Here is a 22,263-nt window from a genome sequence, read left to right as displayed (position 1 = left end):
TGTGGTGAATGGAGTTAAATCCAGTTGGCGGCCAGTCACAAGTGGTGTCCCCCAGAGCTTGGTTTTGGGGCACTCCTGGTTAACATCTTTATTGATGATCTGTATGAGGGGATCAAGTACACCCTCAGTAAGTTTGCAGATGACACGAAGTTGAGTGGGAGTGTTGATCTGCTCGAGGGTAGGGAGGCTCTGCAGAGAGACCTGGACAGGCTGGAGTGATGGGCTAAGGCCAACTGTAGGAGTTTCAATACGGCCAAATGCCGGGTGCTGCACTTCGGCCACAACAACCCCCAGCAGCGCTACAGGCTTGGGGAGGAGTGGCTGGAGAGCTGCCAGTCAGAGCACCTGGGGGTGTTGATTGACAGCCGGCTGAACAGGAGCCAGGAGTGTGCCCAGGTGGCCAAGAAGGCCAATGGCATCCTGGCTTGTATCAGCAACAGCATGGCCAGCAGGGACAGGGAAGGGATCTTGCCCTGTACTTGGCACTGGTGAGGCTGCACCTTGATTCCTGTGTTCAATTTTGGGCCCCTCACTACAAAAAGGACATTGAATTACTCGAGCGTGTCCAGAGAAGGACAACGAAGCTGGTGAAGGGTGTGGAGCACATGTCGTACGAGGAGCGGCTGAGGGAACTGGGGTTGTTTAGTCTGGAGAAGAGGAGGCTGAGGGGAGACCTCATCGCCCTCTACAACTACCTGAAAGGAGGTTGCAAAGAGATGAGGATGAGTCTCTTTAACCAAGTAAGCAACAGGACAAGAGGTAATGGCCTCAAGTTGAGCCAGGGAAGGTTTAGGCTGGATATTAGGAAGTATTTCTTTCCAGAACGGGTTGTTAGGTGTTGGAATGGGCTGCCCAGGGAGGTGGTGGAGTCCCCATCCCTGGAGGTGTTCAAGAGTCGGGTCGACATAGTGCTTAGGGATATGGTGTATTTGGGAACTGTCAATGTTAGGTTAATGGTTGGACTGGATGATCTTCAAGATCTTTTCCAACCTAGACAATTCTGTGATTCTGTGATTCTTTTTTATTTTTTGTATAAGTGTATACAAAATTTGTTCCAAGTTTTCCTTCATTTGTGAGGTCCATAATCTTATCAGAAATTTTCAATTTCTTAAATATTTTTAAGTTTTAACATATGGAAAAGGCATAAAAATAATTTATAGCTATTGTTTAAATAGAGTTTTGAAAGAGTAGTCTCTCAATCTTAATCCAGAACCAGGTTTATATGTGATTTGATTTTGAGACTATGAACTACTACATGAAGAAACAGTTACTCAGTTGATAACCTTTCCCTTTATTAGCAGGAAGAAACTTTATCTAAATTAGTATTTTGTGCCTTTTTTCCTGCTACAGAAAGCCTAACTGGGAAAAAAGGAATTGGTTATCCCCTTGCAAGGAATTTTATAAATATGCCTATTTAAGTGCTCTACAGTGAATCAGTTCACTCATCTAGGAATATAGACAGTAAGATAATTCGTTAGTCTGTTTTAATAACTTAGTTGTCTTTTAGACTTACAACACTTTTCATCCTAAAATATTACTGAACAAACTATGATAAGTGGCATGAATTTTATTTGGATTAAAAAAAAAAAAAGGGGGGGCGGTCATGGGAAGGAGTGTTAGTACTTATATACCTGTTTCAAGTGAAAATCTATAGCAATAAATATACATTGTAATGCACATTTACAAAGTTGTTCTGTAATTTCTTTGTTTTGTTTTGTTTTTTAAAGAAGTGTCTTCCAAATGTGTAAAATTTGTAGAAGAGATACTACTTGTTCTGTTAACAGATCTTATTTCTCCCACCTATAGTTCCTCATAATTTATATTTCAGACAGCTACACAAAATTTTCTAATGTTTGAAAAAATCATTCAGTCAAATAAATTATTTTAGCATATGCCTGAGTGGTATAAAAGATTAAATTTGGGATCTTTGTTACTGTGTCCTGGTCTCAATGGTTTGTCTCAAACCAGATTTTGCCACCTACATTTTCACAGGAAAGCTATACACATTCTGCTAGGGCATTACTATTCACAGAGAAAATTATATACCAAATATATTCACATTTCAGAGGCATGAGGATTGTTGGAGTTTCTGTCTGTGGCCATTATTACATGCAAATGAAACAATGAATTAATTAACAGTGATCATTTGGAACAACTGAAACTAATTGTATCCTGGGAAACTAACTGGGGAAATGCATACTATTAAAAGTTAAAATATTACTAGCCTTACCATGTTCCAGTAATCATTGAAAATGTTTACCTTATGACTCTAAGGTTTGCCTAAAGACTCTGAGGAAGTTATTATCTCTTTAAATTCAGTACACTTTGTTGAAGAATTAGGAAGTAAGAAGAAGTAGTATGAGAACAGAGGGACAGGAAAAAATACATGGACAGAGTGGAAAGATGGTTTAATAAATAAAACTGTACATTAATAATTAGGACTGTAATTTACAAGCAATAAGATGCACCTTGCACTTGTATCTTCTATGACCTCTGGGACAAATCATTCAGCGTAGTACTCAGCAAATTTGATCTGTAGTCATCCAGACTTTTTATAATCAGTGGAGGGAAAGAGGTCCTGAGTGTATCAGAATATTTGAGCAGTTGCTTATGTTCCCCAGATGTATCCATTTGGCCGTAGAGAACCACCTTGTGATTAGTGATGGTTAGATAAAGCAGCTTGGTGTCTCTCCTAGCAAGTAGTTATAGAACCAAGTATAGCAGATAAAAAGACAGGTTAGGATTGTAGGCAACATGAAATCAGACAGCTGAAAAAATATAGTGATATAGGCACTTTGAGTCTTCAGGCTGCACAGGTTGAGCGGTATAGTTAATGCTTCTAAGAGACATTGCCATAAAATGGGAATATCCAGTACTTTGCTATCTCATGGGGGAGAGGAAAAGAATCAGTAACCACACAGTGGTAATCAGTAGTAGTGACAGAAAATCCTGCTTAAGGCTGATAGAGTAAGAATCTGATTTTGTCTAATATAAATGTGAAGATTAGGATGTTTGTCTTAATCCATACCCCTAGAACGACTGGTAAAAAAGAGCAGAATTATCGGTAAGTGAATGTACTGAAAAATAAGTAACTCCCATCAGTGCAAGCAGCTAATTATATAATTTATATTTGAAAAATAAAAGGTTGCAATTTTGAATTCTTCTATATTTTTTTTTTTCAAGGAGATATCTACAAAGCCATTCATAACTTTGTGCCAGCACGAGCTGCCTAAGGAACAAAATAAATGATCTGTGAAATATTTCTGCCATTTACAAATGACTGCAACCCGATTAAAAAAATGAAAAGTTAAGTACTGGGTTTTAATTAGTGGAACTGAAACCTCACAAGATTGCACTGATTTTCCAAATTTCCCCAGCTCCCCTTTAATGAATTGCTTTCTTACCAGTTTTCTGCAAACCAGCAAGTTAGCTAAGTAAGCTGTGTGAGTCAGCAAGGGGAGAATTCAATCACCAGACTGTACTTCCTAGAGCTGCTACTAGAATTTAGATGCTTTCAGGAAAACTTGTGTTTCTACCTTTTTGGGGATGTCAATAGTCCAATGAGCTTGGCAACCAGGCAAGCCAGCTACATGGGAAGTGAGTTGCTCTACCCATCTGGAAAGCTTGTGAGATGCTTAGTCAAATCTCCAGAACAGGAGCCAACAGACCCAGTTGCTAAGGAAACCTTAAAGTTCATCAGGCACCCTGTGAAATGCATCTAGCTAAATACCTGATTGCCCTGTAAACCTGGACAAGCTGGTGCCCTGACAGCCTGGGTATGCCACTGTCTGCCTCCCTGCGATCTCTGCCTGTTGGTCACATAAGAGGGCTGCTTTGTTCACCAACTTTGCAGTCTTTTTGGCTGATTCACAGGAGGAACAGCTGTGGTGTGCACAGGATTGGAGAGACAGACAGCTCAGCAGATGGAGACCAGCAGAAATTTGTAAAATGAGTTATGGGATCCTGGGAAAATCACTTAGATTTATTTGGAAGACTTAGGAAGCTCAATGATTTGATTTCTTGGTTTCCATATTAAGTGTTGATATGATTTAATATTTCCATGAAATACTGGATTTTTTTGGATCAGCATTTTCTGTCAACTTTTTTAACCAACTCTAGCTTCATGGTCTATTAAAAACAGTTAAACATTTTTGTTAGTTCCACATAACCAGAAGAAAAGTTCATATTTAATATTATTAACCATTTTTATTTTATACTTTCCATTTAAAGAGTCAATTTAGCCTTGTAAGAAAAACAAAACAAAACAAATGACATTTAATCTGGAGCTTTAATAGCCAACTGAGAAATCCAACCCAGCTGTTAGACTGTCAGCATCCATTCTCTTGACCTTTTAGTCCTGAACCCATGCTTCTTTCGTTGGCTTTAGATATTTCTAGGCCTGGAAGGGAATTTTTTCTTTCAAATGTAAAATATCACTCTCTAGCTTTGGGGCTAGATTGAAAATCTACTTGTCTGATTTAACACTTTAAAATGTTATTGGTTCTTGTACTATTATTGACTACAGTATTTGCAGCTCTCTTGGGGGTGGAAAATAGCTGCTCAGCAATGCAACCTGGATTGATTTTCATTCATTACCTTTGAAAAAGGACATAAACATCCTGAACTATGTATTAATTCAAAATTTATCATTCCTCTTTATGTTTTAATCATGCTTTAGGAACTGATCTTATTGTTCCTTTCAAGAAAGTCAATAAGTTAATGAATTAGAACTTCATTGAAAAAAATCCAATGAAACTGCTTTTCAACAGATTATTTATCCCTATAACAATTAAACTTTTTTAAGAATTTATACACATACACACACAGAGAACATTCTTCCATGTATGCATATATATACACATACACTTGCATGTATATGTATGGAAGAATTAAAATACATGCATTTTCATCATTTGTATGTGTTTTGGTTGACACAAACTGTAACTTATAACAGTTTTGCATACACACACGCATACATACATATATATGATATTAATTCCAAATTTCTCTCATAAAATATTTTACAAATCCTTATATGGGAATTCTGATAAAATGAGAACCTGGAGGAATGTATAGTGAAATGCATACAGTATAATGATTACACATCCTACAAAACATTTCACTATTTACCAACAGATTTTGGAATGCAACCAGAATTGTCAGAATTCCCCAAATTATTGTTTTTACATCTGTATTATGACTAGCATCAGTAAAAAGCTACCAAACACAACAAATAGCCAGTAGTGAAGATGGGAAGTTCAACAGAATGAAAAACTGCCAAAATCTTGATCTTCTCATATCTTATGGTTGCCTTAACCCTTAAGATTTTCAGCACCCTATTAAGTCTTCCTCTTGTTGACCATGAATTAACTCCTGGATAGAAATTTTCTCTTCAGGGAACCAATATTTTGCAAAAATGGAAAATTGCAAGTTGTTTAATGAGATTTATTAATTGGTGAGGAATCTGGGAAAACAGGCTTGAAGGAATTAGATTCATCCACACTTACACTGTAGTTTCATGAAAGACACTGGAGGTGGAAACATTTTTTTCTTGCATTGCAGATATTTAATATTAAATATAATAAAGCAAATGCTTCTTGCCCTTCAACAGAAACCATATAAAGACAAAAGTTTGAAAAATGTTTAGTGTATGTAGAATTGTTTTTAGAAAACAGAAGATTAAAGAATACAGGGCTGTGGTGGTTTAGCCCCTGCCGGGGTCTGAGACCACGCGGCCGCTGCCCCTCCCCCACAAAGGGAGTGAAATACAAAGCCCCAAGACTGAAATAAGGAAAGGTTTAATACAACAGTGCAATAGCAACACAACAAACAACAACAATAACAATAACAGTAATAGTGATAGCAATGAACAGAGCAAAATAGCTACCAAATACAGCAGTTTGAAGCACGATGTACAAAACCACGAGTGCACCACACTCCCGCGCCAGGAAAAATGTGACCTGCCAGGATGTGACATCCGCATGGTATCTGAATAACCCGGCTAGAGCTCCCCCACACTGCTGGGGAAACTTAACCCTATCCTGGTTAAACCAGGACAAGGGCATATCTATAGATACTGAGCAAAAACACTTACAGGAAGTTCATGTTTTTTCTTCTGTTTCCCTACATACCTAAGTGTCTTTTCAAATACAGGTCATGAAAAAAAGAAAAAAGGTCTGTACACTGAATAATACCTTAATGTGCAATGCAATCATTATTAAATATCTCTAGATTTCAACTGTGTTTTGATGTCTTATCACATAGGCAGAATAATCTTCTTGTGAAAGTAACTGATTCAGAAATTCAGAACTCCTTTCTACAGGATGCTATGAAGGTCACAGATACAAATCACCTCTGAATGATGATTAGACAAAATCCTCAGTGAAAACTGAAACCAATTGTTCTTATGCAATTCAACTATGAAAACTTCTAAGACTTAAGCTGCCAAAAGCAGGGGGAGAGAGGAAAATGATGACAACAGAGTGCTGAAGATTTTTTATATTCTTTTGGCTTCTTGTTTGGAAGTACAGCTTAACTGTATCAGCAAAAGAACTTCAGGATTCTTTTACTTTGCTTTTAACACCATAGTGGTAAAAGTATACTGAGAAATGTTCAGCCTGAAGGAACTCCCTTTATGTTGATGGTAGTGAGGCACCTCAGAATTACCAATCACCTGTCTGAGTTGTATGTGGTTCAGTTTTTCAATATTTCTTATCTGTGTCAGAGTATATGGCTCATTTGACAAAGATGAGAGGCAGAGGATACCTGACCTAAGCTGTGCTCAGGCATTAGGATTGTTTTGACAACTCTGCAAAAGATGTTACAGCACATAAAAGCTCTAAGATATATTGGCAACTAGGCACTATGACCTGTCAGCAGATGATGACTCCTAACCCATTCTACTAAACCATGTAGCTCAACAACTGATGATTGAAGGCCTCTGTTGATTTTTATGAAAGATGTTACAATTGTTTCTTGTACTTCTGGAACTCATCTGTTACTCTTCTCCTCTGAAGAAACATAAAACCTGTAGTGTACTTCTGTGTATTCTGTCTTCTACACATATCTCTATCTATGCATAGAAGCCTATGCATGTATGAAGAAATAAATGATAAATACATATGAACAAGGAAACTGAAACAAAATAGTTTAAAATTCTTCAGATAATATTCTTCAAAGAAAACTTTGGGATTTCAGGAAATTAATAGTAAAGAGTTGTCTTCACAGTATTTTCAACATCTGAAACCTCCTTTTAAAGAATTTCAGGATATTACATGCAAGTCACTGTAGAACTTCATGAAACACTAACTCATTGACTTTCCAAACTGCAAATGTTTGTTCATGCAGCAAAGACTTGCCTTATTTCTACACTTCTTCAGAAATTTGCTGTTACTTTTCCTGAAGTGATCTCAACGTTCTTACTGTTATTTTATGCAGTAGTGGGCCATGAAATAATTTAAGTTTGGGAAAGAATTTCCCACTGCCTAAAAATGTGCAAATGGAAGCAAAATGTTACTCCAAGAGACACTTTTAATAGGCCCTCTGTGGTTATGTGTTGTGTGATTCATCCTGCTGAATAAATTTTATTCCAACATAAGGCTTTGAATGGTAGAATGGAAATTTCTGTGATGGAAAAGAAGCAATAATGAGTCAGTGCCATACTCACTGACCTACTCATTTCAGGAAATCTGTTTTTTAAATTTGTACCCTCAGCACAAGACAGAGACAAGACAAGACAATCATGTTATATATTTTCAGTATTTACTCTGGAATGACTTCTGAAAAAGAAAAAAATGTATCAATTCTCCAATGTTTTAGTAGGCTTTTATATAATTCAAATAATTTTCTATCTGCAGGCTAAAACAGCTGCATTACAGAGATCCAGTTGAGTAACAGTACTGCAATTGCATAGTTTGCATCTTCATACTTAAAGAAACACCAGTACACTAACATAACCTATTTATCTGCTGTATTAACAGTTGCAGGCATGATATTAATTTACACATACAAGATTACTTGTTGCATTCAATCAGATGATAATAAAAAATAAATAAAATTCCAGACCAGTGAAAAGAAAGACACAACCCACAGTTCTGAATACTGTATTAGTTTCTTCAAAGCTATGATTCATGAAGCTGACAAAGACTCCTGTCTTCTTTTTAGGTCATTTTTATTATTCTGGCCTTCCTAGATTTTTGGCTAAGCTTTCATTCAAGTGTAAAAATGTAAGAGAAATATATTGGAATTGAAGTAGTCCTTACTTGTTGTGTTGCTTTGTTTTGTTTTTCTGGAACCAATAGAAAAGTAAAGCTCCTGGGTTAATTTTAAGCAGGTAGTTGGAAACTTTCCAAAGAAAATGTTATTTACTAGAATACACTAAATTACAAAATGCTTCATGGGAGCTTCTCAACCGGAGAGGCCTTACTTTAGGATATTTGCCCTTAAAATAACGAACATGGCCTACCTCATCACCTTCACAATACCAGCTATTCTGACATAGGGTCTCACTCATTTCCTCCTACTTCTTATAGTGTTTGTCAGTAATGAAATATTCTTCAGAGTAGCGACTTTAATATGATCCCTCCAAGACTGTGTACAGGAGACTTTGATTTACTTTCTGCAGTTTCTTTCCAACATGAGTGGTAAAGGTTTTGAAATTGCTCTGTGTCTGTTTTCAGTGTTATGTAGCTCTTTCAAAAATTTACAAATAACTTCTGAGGTTCTCAAAACAAGTCTGGACATTAATCAGACAAAAATATCCTCCTTTAATCTCAACTGCTTTAATTTAAAAAATGTTGATCTGACAATTTTCATAAACTTTGTCAGAAATAGAGCAAACCTAACAAAAGACTTTGCTGTTTATGTCCTTAATGCTTCAGAATTTTTTCATGCAGTAGGTTTTGATTCCCTTCTCCACTGCTTTTAGACAGAACATGCAAAAAAGTTGCTTTTCTTTTTCATTTTAAAAGAGATTAATCTTTTGATGCAGAGTCATTGTGTAAAGTCACAGAAACAGAATCACAGAATCACAGAATCACAGAATCATCTAAGTTGGAAAGGACCTTGAAGATCTTCTAGTGCAACCGTTAATCTAGCACTGACCGTTCCCAACTACACCATATCCCTAAGCGCTAAGTCGACCCTACTCTTAAACACCTCCAGGGATGGGGACTCCACCACCTCCCTGGGCAGCCCATTCCAATGACTAACAACCTGCTCTGAAAAGAAATGCTTCCTACTATCTAGTCTAAACCTTCCCTGGCGCAACTTGAGGCCATTCCCTCTTGTCCTGTTGCTTATTACTTGGTTAAAGAGACTCATCCCCATCTCTCTGCAACCTCCTTTCAGGTAGTTGTAGAGGGAGATGAGGTCTCCCCTCCGCCTCCTCTTGTCCAGACTAAACAACCCCAAAGTTACAAAAGAAACATAGAGTTACAAAAGGGTGAGGCTGGAAGGAACATCTGGAAGTCATCTGGTCCAACACCCCTGCTCAAGTAGGGCCATGTAGAACCAGTTTCTCAGGACCACATCCAGATGTCTTTTGGATCTCTCAAAGGAGAGAGACTCTACAACCTCCCTGGCAACCAGTGTCAGTGCTCAGCCACCCTCACAGTAAAAAAGTGTTTCCATCAGAGGGAACCTTCTGTGTTTCAGGACCATTTCCTCTGCTCCTGTCACTTGTACACCACTGAAAAGAGCCTGACTCCACTTTCTTTGCACTCTCCCTTCAGATATTTATATTCATTGATAAGACCCTGACCTGAGCCTTCTGTTCTTCAGGCTGAACAGTCCCAGCTCTCTCGGCCCTTCATCATGTGAGAAATGCTCCAGTCCCTTAATCTCCTTAGTGGCCATTTCTCAACTCTTTCCTGTATGTCCATGTCTCTCTTGTACTGAGGATCCCAGAACTGGACACAGTATCCCAGGTGTGGCCTCAGCAGTGCTGAGAAGAGGGGAAGGGTCACCTCACTCAACCCAATGGCAACACTTCACCTAATGCAGCCTAGGATACCATTAGCCTTCTTGGCCACAAAGGCACTTTGCTGGCTTATATTTAACTCCATGTCCACCAGGACCCACAGGTCTTTTTCTGCCAATCTGCTTTCCAGCCTGTTGGCCCCCAGCATATATTGGTGCATAAGGTTGTTCCTCCCTAGGTGCAAGACTGTTGCATTTTTCCTCCTTAAATGTCATGAAATCCAGGTTTAGGAAAGATCATACAAGTCACAAATAAAGGAGCTTTTCCTGAATCCTCCAAATAATAAAGATACATGAAACCAGTTGGAACAATATCACCAGTTGGCAAGCTGATCATACACTGTGTCTATGTACATAAAAACTATTTAGATAGATTGGAAAAAACAGGGACAAGGAGCCTAAAAGAAGTGTTCAACAAAAAGAATAAGTGGCCCTGGAAAGAAGGTGGTGAAGATACTGATTGGAGAATGATCCTGGAAGTTGGGAAAGGACCTTAAGTTAGGGAAGACACAGAGATGAATGCAGGAGAAAGCTGGGGGACCTTGATCGGTAACACCTATGACTGGTAACTAGAAGGAGTGGCACAGCATGATCCAACACAACTGTGTGCCCAGACTTCCTCTGCCAGCAGAGACCTCCCTGCTGGGAAGAGAAGCTGAGACCTACCAAACGTAATGGTGAGGAGAACAAGTAAGTTAGTATGAGTGACAATCTAGTAGAGTAAAATCTCTAATCTGCTTCCTTCTTCAATAAACCACGATATCCAGATCCACTGTGGGTTGTTGTACACTGTCTTGCTGGTGAAACTTAGCTCTATAAAAAAAATAAATTTATTAGAGATGATCAGAACTGACCTTCAGAACCACTGAAGAATTTTATTACACCTCTTACTTCAGGCCAATCAGTAAGAAAATCACCCAGGAAGGAAAAGAAAAAATACCTGGAAAATATTATTCCAAGAGAGTGACTGTTAGCAAATATATTTCAGTTTAAAGACTAATTTCATATTAAAATAAAATTACAAATTTGGAAATTACAACTATTTTGATATTTGAAATTTTCATATATTTTGGAACTAATTTTTTATGCAAAATTGAATAAAATAAAAATTGATAAAAGAGGTTAAATTATCCTTAATATATTATATGTCATTAAAAGTAATAAAACAATAATTTGACAGATGATAATGTAAAAAGTTGGGTTTATTTACCTATCTTTTCTATATTGCTCAATCCAAGAGATGACTATTTCATAATGCAGGAGATTTGTTTAAAAAAGAAAGACCAACTTAATTTAAATGTATTTTTATAAGCATTGATGACAGTAACTCCATGTGACATATCAAATGGTTTTGTTGCATTTTTTTCATGATATTTACTGAAGATAGTCTAACGGTGTTGTAACTCTCATTGTCTGAATACATCTCAAAAGTAATTTGGCTTTTTTGGCTTCTTGGGCTTCAGGGGACCATGGCTACCTGTTTTTATCAGAACGCCTTTAATGTAGCACCATGTCAGTTGACAACATTTGTCTCTGGCAGACTTACAGCATAGCAGGTGCTAGCAATCTTCCTAAGAGAGCTCTGGAAAAATAATATATCACTGTTATGTAAATAACTCTTACTTCCAGATAAGATCATAGAATCGTAGAATCATTTAGGTTGGAAAAGATCATTAAGACCATCGAGTCCAACTGTAAACCTAACACTGCCAAGTCCACCAGTAAACCACGTCCCTAAGCAACACATCTACATGTCTTTTAAACACCTCCAGGGATCGTGACTCAACCACTTCCCTGGACAGCCTGTTCCAATGTTTGACAACTCTTTTGGTGAAGAAAGTTTTCCTAATATCCAATCTAAACCACCTCTGGTGCAACTTGAGGCTGTTTCCTCTAGTACCAGAAGTCATCAGGCAAGACTTCTGTACCAGTTTACATACAGAGAACAGAAAATACATTCTTTGTAGTGATGACCTCTTATCAGAATGTCTAAATATTCTCCAAAAACACAGTCAAACTGGTCAACAGAACATAATAGCCACTGTCACTTTGCGTTTCTCCTTTTTCAGTAAATTAACGTAATCTGGCAGGCTAACAGGTTAGTTTACTTTTCCTGTGTTCTGTATTTGGAAAGACTAGAGCTAACTAGGTTCAAAATCTTTCTGGTAGATCTGTAACATAACCCCCCCCCACTTTTATATTCAACAGATTGTATCTCTGTTTCTCAGCCATCAATCATATATTTTATTTCTAACATATAGCACACTAGCTATGGATTTTAAAACCTGTATTAATATCATACCCCATCTTAACATTTAAAACCTGATTGTTTCTAGTCTGTTTTGATAGTCCTTCATATAACACAGTCTTAAACTATTTTAAGTACATTATCTCTAATCTTCCCTCAGTCATTTACTTCCCTCTTCATGGGAAACACTAAAAACTTTTCTTGCACTTATTTAAATGTGTAATCTCGTCACCAGCTAAAATATACGGTTCATAACGACTGGCTGAATTTTTGTTTTCAAGTTTTAAAATTTATTCTTTATATGTAAATATATGAAAATCTGCTCAAGGAGTTGATTAGAATTAAATGGTTGTAGTAAAATACTTGAGTTACTGAAAACAGCTTCTGTATAAAACCATATACTTCTTCTGAGATTATCATTTTACATTTAATTGATATATCTTTATAGTGTAGTTAGGAGGTACATTTCTGAGTGAAGTGACTGTTTTTAGTACATGTTGTTTTGATAGTCCCAGAGATCAAAATCTCCCACATCAACAGGAAACTCAAAATTTTCCACACTGCTCTGTCAAGACTATAATCACTTCATTTTTCAGAGCCTGCCAGTAAAGATGCCAATTCTACTGCTATATTGCAACAGACAATCAGGCAGGAGGAATCTCATGTTGTAATTTGAGACTAATAAGCAGAGGACATGTTTTGAATCTCAAGGATAAAATATTTCCATCCGAATTGGTTATATGGCACAAATCCCACTTTAGCTACATATATCCAGAGAAAATTCCTTCTATCAGAGTAAACTCATCTATGGAATGTGAAATTCATTAGCTTTCATTACAATATTCATTATAGCAATTCATTACCACAAAGCATGTGCCACCTGGATGGTTGCACAGGTATATGCTGTAGTAGGATATGCAGACCACACAACTGTACGGACTATACCCTTAGATTAGCACTCATATAAATCCAGTCATGCATCTCTGATTATGCTGTAACCTCCATAATGCCATTACAGGGATATTTCCTACAGCATGTATTAGCTGCAGAAATACTGCAGTGCATATGCTTGTTTTTCCATTTGTATTAGATCTGCTTCTGAAGTTGTATCCTACAGCAGGCCTCACATGGCATCTTGAGTGAATCTCACTCACAGTAAAGAAGATACTATAATGAAAAGATTTGAGGGTAATGACAAGGTCTAAACAGCTGTCTCTGTGCAGATGCTTATACCAATCCACAGGGACATCATGGATACCTCAAGAAACTGGGTGCACTATCCCCTTCCAGTTCTAGCTTCTTTTGGTAGAAAACCCAGGCATTCAAAAAAAGAGGAGCACTAGTGCTCCAATTTCCCCAGTCTATGTGGTAAAAGCACTGTACTGTCTATTACACAACACATCTGTCCCACAAGATATTTTGGCTAGACTTGTCTCCTTGCTTGTTGCTTATTTCCTGTGTAAACTTTGGAGACACTTGTGATGTCGGAAACACTCCCAAAAACTTGACCTGGTCTGATAAAATTGGTCAAAAGCTTTCTCGGCTTCTGCAGAAATGTAGTAAGAAAAAGTTAGTCACAGTCAACATGAAATTTCTTTTGCATAGGCAAGCACTCACCCCTACACAAGAGGTCAGCCAAACTAAATCCAAGTGATATCCTAAGTATTAGAAAATATAGACAAATCATTTAGATTCTAAGCAATGAAAAACCATGAATCTAGCTTTGCCAAGAAAATGGTGTTCTTATTATTAGCACTTCACTGGACATTGGCTCTAGATTTGGGTTTTTTTTCTTGTTTACCTAAAAAAATCTGCCTTTAAGCCAAACAGTTGCTTTGATATACTAACGCATTACAGGAGCCACTGGGCAAATGGTAAACATAAAGGACTGTGTTAGAATGTAGTTATAAAACTGCTTTTGGGTTTCCATGATTTTCATGATCTGATATTTAAATAATCTGTCACACATTACAGAAACAGAGTTTGACACTTGCAATATTAAAATAAATTTGTTTGTGTTAATGTTAGTGAACTCCAGTTAAGTCTGTCTAGTACTGTCTTTATTATGTCTGGTATTACAGCTATCAACAAAAAAAACAGTACAAAAATGAACACTTTTTTTCTCTTTCTCTTTTCATTTGTTCCTGTGCCCGACCACAAACAATATACAGAATATAGGGCACATTCTGATACAGCTTGAATTTTTCCCTCTGGCTAATCATGTACCTTTAAGACATCAATGTTTCTTTCTATAGAGTTTAGCATTTCTTGTGTTATAATTGATACTGCTGTTAATATTTTTCTCACTTTCTTATTCTCTTTTTGTAAATTCCAACTCCTCAGGTCTTCTTCACAGCATGACTCATCACCAACAGGAGAGGCAGAGATTCTTGATATCTATGAAAATCACCTCTTACCCATCTACACATTCTAATCAGAACTCTGGTACATGAAAAAAGAGGAAAATTCTATGCCAGTGAACTACAGGAGATTTTGAGCTATTTATATATGGTTTATTTATGATTGTACAGGTGTATTAGATATATTTTTTTAAAAATCATTCTAATGAGGTTCTAATGAGGCCATTAAAATATTTTTTATACATAAAAGTGAGAAAATAGAGAAATTATTAAAAGTGTATTGGGCTTTTGTGTGGCAGGTTTTAGTAGCAGGGGTGTTACAGGGTGGCTTCTCTGAGAATCTGTGAGAAGCTTCCCCTATGTCTGGCAGAACCAATGCCAGCCAGCTCCCAGATGGACCCACCACTTGTCAAGGCTGAGTCTATCAGCAATGGTGGTAGTGCCTCTGGGATGACATATTTAAGAAGAGGAAAAAAATCCCTGCACAGCAGGAACACCAGTCAGAAGAGCAGAATGAGAATATTTGAGAGAAACAACTCTGCAGACACCAAAGTCAGTGAAGAAGGAGGAGAAGGAGGTGCCTCAGGTGCTGGAGCAATGATTTCCCTGCAGCCCGTGGTGAAGACCATGGTGAGGCAGGCTGTTCCCTGCAGCCCATAGAGGTTAACGGTGGAGCAGATCTCCACCTGCAGCCCATGGAGGAGCCCATTCCGGAGCAAGTGAATGTTCCTGAAGGAATCTGGGACCCCGTGGGAAGCCCATGCTGGAGCAGGCTCCTGACAGGACCTGTGGACCCATGGAGAGAGGAGCCCATGCTGGAGCAGGTTTGCTGGCAGGACTGGTGAACCTGTGGAGGACCCACGCTGGAGCAGTTTGTGAAGAACTGTAGCCCGCGGGAAGGACTCATGTTGGAGAAGTTCATGGAAGACTGTCTCCCATGGGAGGGACCCTATGCTGGAGCAGGGCAAGAGTGTGAGGATTCCTCCTCATTGAAGAGGAAGGAGCAGCAGAGACGTGTGATGAACTGACTGCAACCCACTTTCCCTGTTCCCCTGTGCTCCTCATGGGGAGGAGGTAAAGAAAATTGGGAGTGAAGTTAAGACCAGAAAGAAGGGAGTGGTGGGAGGAAGGTGTTTTAAGATTTAGTTTTTATTTTCTCATTAATATACTCTGATTTTGATTTTTAATAAATTAATTTTCCCAAGTCGAGTCAGTTTTGCCTGTGACAGTAATTGGTGAATGATCTCTCTCTGTCCTTATCTCTACCTATTAGCCTTTCTTTATATTTTCTCTCCCCTGTCCAGATGAGGACAGGGAATAAGAGTGGCTTTGGTGGATACCTGACACCCAGCCAGGGTCGACCCACCACAGACAGACATAAGATAGGGTGCCTTAATGACCTTTTCTCTTTTGGAATTTTTCATACTTTCACTATATCCCTCAGTTTCTACCTCCTAATAGCTTACTTTCTAAATTAATTTCCTCTCTTCTCCCATAATTTCCCCTTTCCCCTTGATTACATATATGTACTTTCTTTTAGATACATTTGGGTAACTATAAGAGTTTGAGGGTAAGACTTCTTTAGCAGAATCTACTCCAGGCAATGAATACTTTTGTGCCTAGAAGAGGCATCGGCAGCAGTCATAGATTAATTAAGAGAACTCCTTTAGCCCAAGGTAACTGAAGCGCCAACAGTCAGAATTCTTACAGACACCATATTTCTGTTCTGTTGAATGATCAGGGTTCAGCAAAGACCTCCACAGAGTGTCTGCAGTAAGATTAGCAGGTCTGTATACAGGCTTTAATTTAACTACCACAGGTGACCACACTGGGAAAGATATGACAAATTGCAGCATGGACGCGTAAAGGTGTCCAAACTGCACAAATTCTATCTGGTGGGAAACTTTATTTTTATAAAATGGCCTCTTGCTCCAGAATATTAAGAAGTTGCATTAGATGCTAGGAGACTGTTCAAGGTGCTCATGATCGTTGCTCTGTAGGCTGGACCATTTCTATAGTCTTGTTTTTTAGCAGCTATATTTGTGAATCAAATTCAGTTTAATTTAAATATCAATGACAAATCCCAAGGACAGGAAAGTGATTGTCTAAGTAGAAGAATGATTTACTCTCCGTGTCTGGGTTGGGCTTAGGAGCTATGATGCTCTTGGGACCTTTCCAAGGTTAGCATTTCCCAAGAGGCAATTTGACCACAACATATCCCTCATACAGCCCCCGCTGACTCTGTAAAAGTGCATTAGGGGCTATGAGAGTTTATTGAACTTGATGTTGCTCATCCTGTGCTGTTCCTACCATGATCTGCAATCCTGGGTGTCTTTAATTTGCATATACCTTTAGAGTTACTGCTGCGTGGTAAGCAAGTAAGCCTGGACTAAAATAGGGCTTCTAAAGATTTATGCATCAATCTTCATATCAGGTTATCATCAAATTTGAGCAGAGAAGGGATAGCCTCCGAGATGTTAGCGCTACAATTTAAGGTCCTTTGCTCTGAAGATATTGAAGAGGCTGATTCTCCCAGAACATTAAAAGATAAAAGATATTTATCAACCTGTTATACTCTGAAAATCCATGGATGTTTATCATAAGATTTATTGGGTCTGATGAATCAGTATTTTCTAACAAACCATGATTTACAGAAAAAATTGCAAACATGTCTGTCCCTAGAATTCTTGATATGTTTAAAGAGGTCCTAACAATGGCCATATTTATGTGTTTTTCCATAACTGTGATTAAAGTTAGGTGAACCAAAGTCAGTATAGTATAACTACCTGCTTTACAATCATACTTCTGACATTTCAGAGTCTAGAAACAAGAACTTTTACAAATTCATCAGGTATGTCTTCCTGCAAAACTTTATTTCATGTGATCATAATGGTTCATATCCATGTCATTGTCAGATCAGTAATAGTTTCAGGAATTGTTTCCATATTATATTCTATACATCTATTAAGATAAAATTTAGCAAAATATCAGTTTTATATTCTTAGGGCTTCCCTTTATTTCTTAACACTTAAACTTAAATTATTATATATTATAATAAGTTTATTAATTTATTATTTTTTGTTTTGTCCATAATTAACAAATATGTTAACAAAATTATTTTTGACAGCACCATAAAACTATATTTGGTGAGGAACAGCTCAAGTTTGTGCCAACTTTTATTCTGGTGCAATTTTTACTGCAAAAAGTAGTGGTTTATGGCTTTATGGAGACGGAGAATACTGAGTATATGCATATCATGCAAGCTTATAGACAAATTATTTTTTTGCATGTAAATATATGGAAGTAATATAGATGTTGTGAGAGACGAGAAACCAGGCCTGTGAGAAACTAAGAAAAACAGCCTGAGAAAGCAAAAGTTGAGGCTGATGGAAGAAATGCCTCAAACACTCGCAAGACAAAACTATGAGTCACAGGGTGGATAGTGTGGAGGTCAAAGCTGATAAGGCTGCCCGAATAATGCAAGATGCAGCTGGAGGAGGGAGCCCTGTGGAGACAGGATGGCTCTGCTCTGGTGCACCTGGCCAAATTTCACGGGCCATCTGTCCAGTGAATGACCTTTGCTTCATTATCCACAAAATGCATATTAAAGTTAACACCCCTCAATAGGGCTAACCTGATCATGCTAATTACATCATCCCATGAAACACCTCACCCCTCCCCGTACATGGGATACGTAGGTATGTGGGTTGACCTAGGGGATGGACCCAAGGAAACTGGGTATAGATCAAGCGGGGGGGAAGGAGGCAGGGGGGACTGGAGAATGCAGTGAAGGGAAGAAGATGGATGCAAGCAAAAAAGACGGATGCCTCCTGTGCCTCCTGGAACCCTCGCTGGTGGATCAGCGCAGAAACCCAGACCAGTGATCTGTATTTCCCCATTCCCTCTATCTCCCTCATTTCCCTTTTCCATTAAGAAATGCAAGGCATATTTTATTGCTTGCCACAACTTGCTATATACTTAGCCAACTATCGTGTGTTCAATTAGTACATTGTGGGTAGTTAATAAATGTTTGGACTTGAAGACTTGTTGTCCGCTCCATTGGGGATTTCAGAATCTGAGTCACTTGTCTCCTTCGTCTGAGCGGGACGTGACAGATGTACATGTACATTGTATTTTTAGTCTTTTGAAACTACCAGTGTAGGTTTCATTAGCAATTTCTTGTTTCCTAGGCCACACAAAGTCTTGGTCTTCTGTAATAGCACTCATTCAGAGCTCTAAGGGGTTTTAGGTATTTACCTAGTCACTGGGTGTGTAGCTGTAGCATTAAACATATACATCTTCCTGTTCTGAGTTCCCCGACTCACATCAAATGAAACTTTTGATAGAAGTAAGGAGTGCTTAGTTTAGCAGTCCAGTCTTACGTTTGTATTTGTAGTGTTGTTTCAGATGCCATGTGGAAGAAGGCCTGGGAACAAAGATAAGACACAGTAATGATTTGGAGATTTAAGTCTTTCAGTGGAAAACTTCTGCAAGCCTGACTTTAAGACTTTGGAAGCAAGCTTATTGTCTTTTTTTTTCCCACCTTCTCTTTCTCTGAACATATAGTTGGAACAGAACCAGTCAACACAACGAAGTTTCTTAAAGCTCTGCAGAATTTCTCTCCCTTCACCATGTGTCAGGACATAATAAAATCTTCAAGGGAAAAGTGTTGTCTCTTTTGTTATTATATTTGAAACAACTGGAGCTCCTTGTAATACCCTCCTGGAAAGACTACTAAAACTCATAGAAGAAGGAGACAAAGTTTAAACCATCAAAAATGTAATTTGCTTGAAGACAGTTAAAGAATCTTTCTCTAGATGGAAAGCAGCCATTCAATTGCTACAGCCAGTTTGCTTCAGAAGGAGAAAATCTTCTGACAGGAAAAACAAACAAAAAAGTTATTATCATGGGTTTCAGTACTATTTCTCTGATACTGTGACACAAATATCTCCTTGGTTTTTTTTGTTGTTGTTGTTTTGTTTTTTTTTTTTCCCTCCTTTAAGAGTGTCTTTTGCCTAAGTTTCACTACTGTTCTAGTCTTTCAACCACACCTAGCCAAACTAAGTCTAGAACATAATGGAAAGATGTGAACTCCTACCTTACTATTGTCTGAAAAATAAAAGATTTTTCAAAAAAAACACCATCAAACTGGTGTTATTCAACTCAGTGTATTTTAGTAAAAGGAGCATAGAGAGAGATGTTTTTAAACAGAAAAAGCGGATCTTACAAAAGTGGCCCTATAATTAAAACATCATTTTTCTAAAATGAAATGGAGGCAGGCCTAAAATTATCAATGGGTAAGATAAAATGTATTGCCATTATGTTGTGCTTTTTATGCATAGAGCACAAAACTTTGAGGATATACGCAAAACAGGTGGCTATAATATTATTTTCTGTATTTTCCTATTTCATTTGGTATATAATGGGTTATTCAGATTATGTCAGTTCACACACAAAGACTGAAAGTTGAAAAATTCAAAGAATGTGAATGAAGTTGGAGGAGTAAAGGAAAGAATTACAAAGACTTGCGATCCTATATCATCAAGCAGTATAACAGTCTGGACAACATTCAAATTCTCGTCACTTCCACAGACTATATTGGACACTTCAGATCATCAATCAGATGTGGTAAAAATATGGTTGGTGTATTAAAACAAAAAAAATCTCCCACTAGAATGACGTATATTAATGTTTGCACTATTCAAGCAGTGTTTTAGCTTATGGGCTTGTTGTTATACCAAGAATGATCTGTCTCTCCAGAATGAGTATGAGATATGGAAACAGTGAAACCAACTGTGAAACTTTTTAGAAGTTTTGTCTACTCTTTTTTTTTTTTTTTTTTTCTTTAAGTTTCATTAATTCTATTATTTCTTATGTATAAAATTTAATACAGAGATAGAATCATAGAATCATAGAATCATTCAGGTTGGAAAAGACCCTTGGGATGATCAAGTCCAACCATCAGCCCTACTCTACAAAGTTCTCCCCTACACCATATCCCCCAACATCTCATCTAAACAACTCTTAAACACATCCAGGGATGGTGACTCCACCACCTCCCTGGGCAGCCTATTCCACTGTCTAACCACTCTTCCTGTGAAAAATCTTTTCCTAATGTCCAGTCTAAACCTCCTCTGTTGCAGTTTAAAACCATTCCCTCTTGTTCTGTCACTAATCACCTGTGAGAAGAGACCAGCACCAACCTCTCTACAATGTCCTTTCAGGTAGTTGTAGAGGGTGATGAGGTCTCCCCTTAGCCTTCTCTTCCTCAAACTGAACAGTCCCAGCTCCTTCAATCACTCCTCATAGAATTTGTTCTCCAGGCCCTTCACCAGATTCACTGCCCTCCTCTGGACTCACTCCAGCACCTCTATATCCCTCTCATATTGAGGTGCCCAAAACTGGACACAATACTCCAGGTGTGGCCTCACCAGTGCAGAGTACAGGGGGACGATCACCTCCCTACTTCTGCTGGTCACACTATTTCTAATACAAGCCAGGATGCCGTTGACTTTCTTGGCAACTTAGGCACACTGCTGGCTCATGTTCAACTGCTTGTCAATTAGAACCCCCAGATCCTTCTCTTCCACACAGCTCTCCAGCCACACCTCCCCAAGCCTGTTGCGATGCATGGGGATGTTGTGGCCCAAGTGCAGGACCTGGCACTTGGCCTTGTTGAAGCTCATCCCATTAACGTTGGCCCACCGATCCAATCTATCCAAGTCTCTCTGTCGAGCGTCCTTATCCTCATGCAGATCGACACTCCCACTTAACTTGGTGTCATCTGTGAATTTACTGGGAATACACTCTATGTCCTTATCAAGATCATCAATAAAGATGTTGAACAGAAATAGTCCCAACACGGAGTCCTGAGGAACACCACCTGTGACCGGCCTCCACCTGGATTTAGCTCCATTGACCACCACTCTCTGGGACCATCCATCCAGACAGTGCTTGACCCAGTAGATAGTTCGCTCGTCCAGGCCATGGGCAGCCAGTTTTTCTAAGAGAATCCTATGGGGAACTGTGTCAAATGCTTTTTGAAAATCCAGGTAGATAATATCGACAGATTTTCCCTTGTCCAATAGTCGGGTCATTTTGTCATAGAAGGAGATGAGGTTTGTCAGGCAGGACCTGCCTTTCATAAACCCATGCTGACAATGCCTGATCCCCTGGTTGTCCATTATATGACTTTAATGACACTCAAGATGACCTGCTCCATGACCTTCCCTGGCACTGATGCAAGACTGACAGGTCTATAGTTTCCTGGATCCTCCTTTCTGCCTCTCTTGTAGATGGGTGTCACATTTGCCACCCTCCAGTCCAATGGGACTTCCCCAGTTAGCCATGACTTTAGGTAAATCGTGGAAAGCAGCTTGGCGAGCACATCTGCCAATTCTTTCAGCACCCCTGGGTGAAACCCATGCTGTCCCACAGACTTGTGTGCATCCAAGTGGTGTAGCAGGTCTCTGACCACTTCCTCTTTAGTTGTGCTGACCTCATTCTACTTCCCCTCTCCATCTCCCAGCTCATGAGACTGGGTGTCCAGGGAACAGCTAGTTCCACTGCTAAAGACTGAGGCAAAGTAGGTGTTGAGCACCTCAGCCTTTTCCTCATCCTTTGTTACCATGTTTCCCTCTGCATCCAATAAAGGAGGGAGATTTTCCCTAATCCTCC

The sequence above is a fragment of the Strix aluco genome, chromosome 1 (assembly GCF_031877795.1).
Source record: "Strix aluco isolate bStrAlu1 chromosome 1, bStrAlu1.hap1, whole genome shotgun sequence".
In the NCBI taxonomy this organism is placed as follows: domain Eukaryota; kingdom Metazoa; phylum Chordata; class Aves; order Strigiformes; family Strigidae; genus Strix; species Strix aluco.
The sequence above is the reverse complement of the archived record's forward strand: the minus strand, read 5'-3'. Positions refer to the sequence as shown.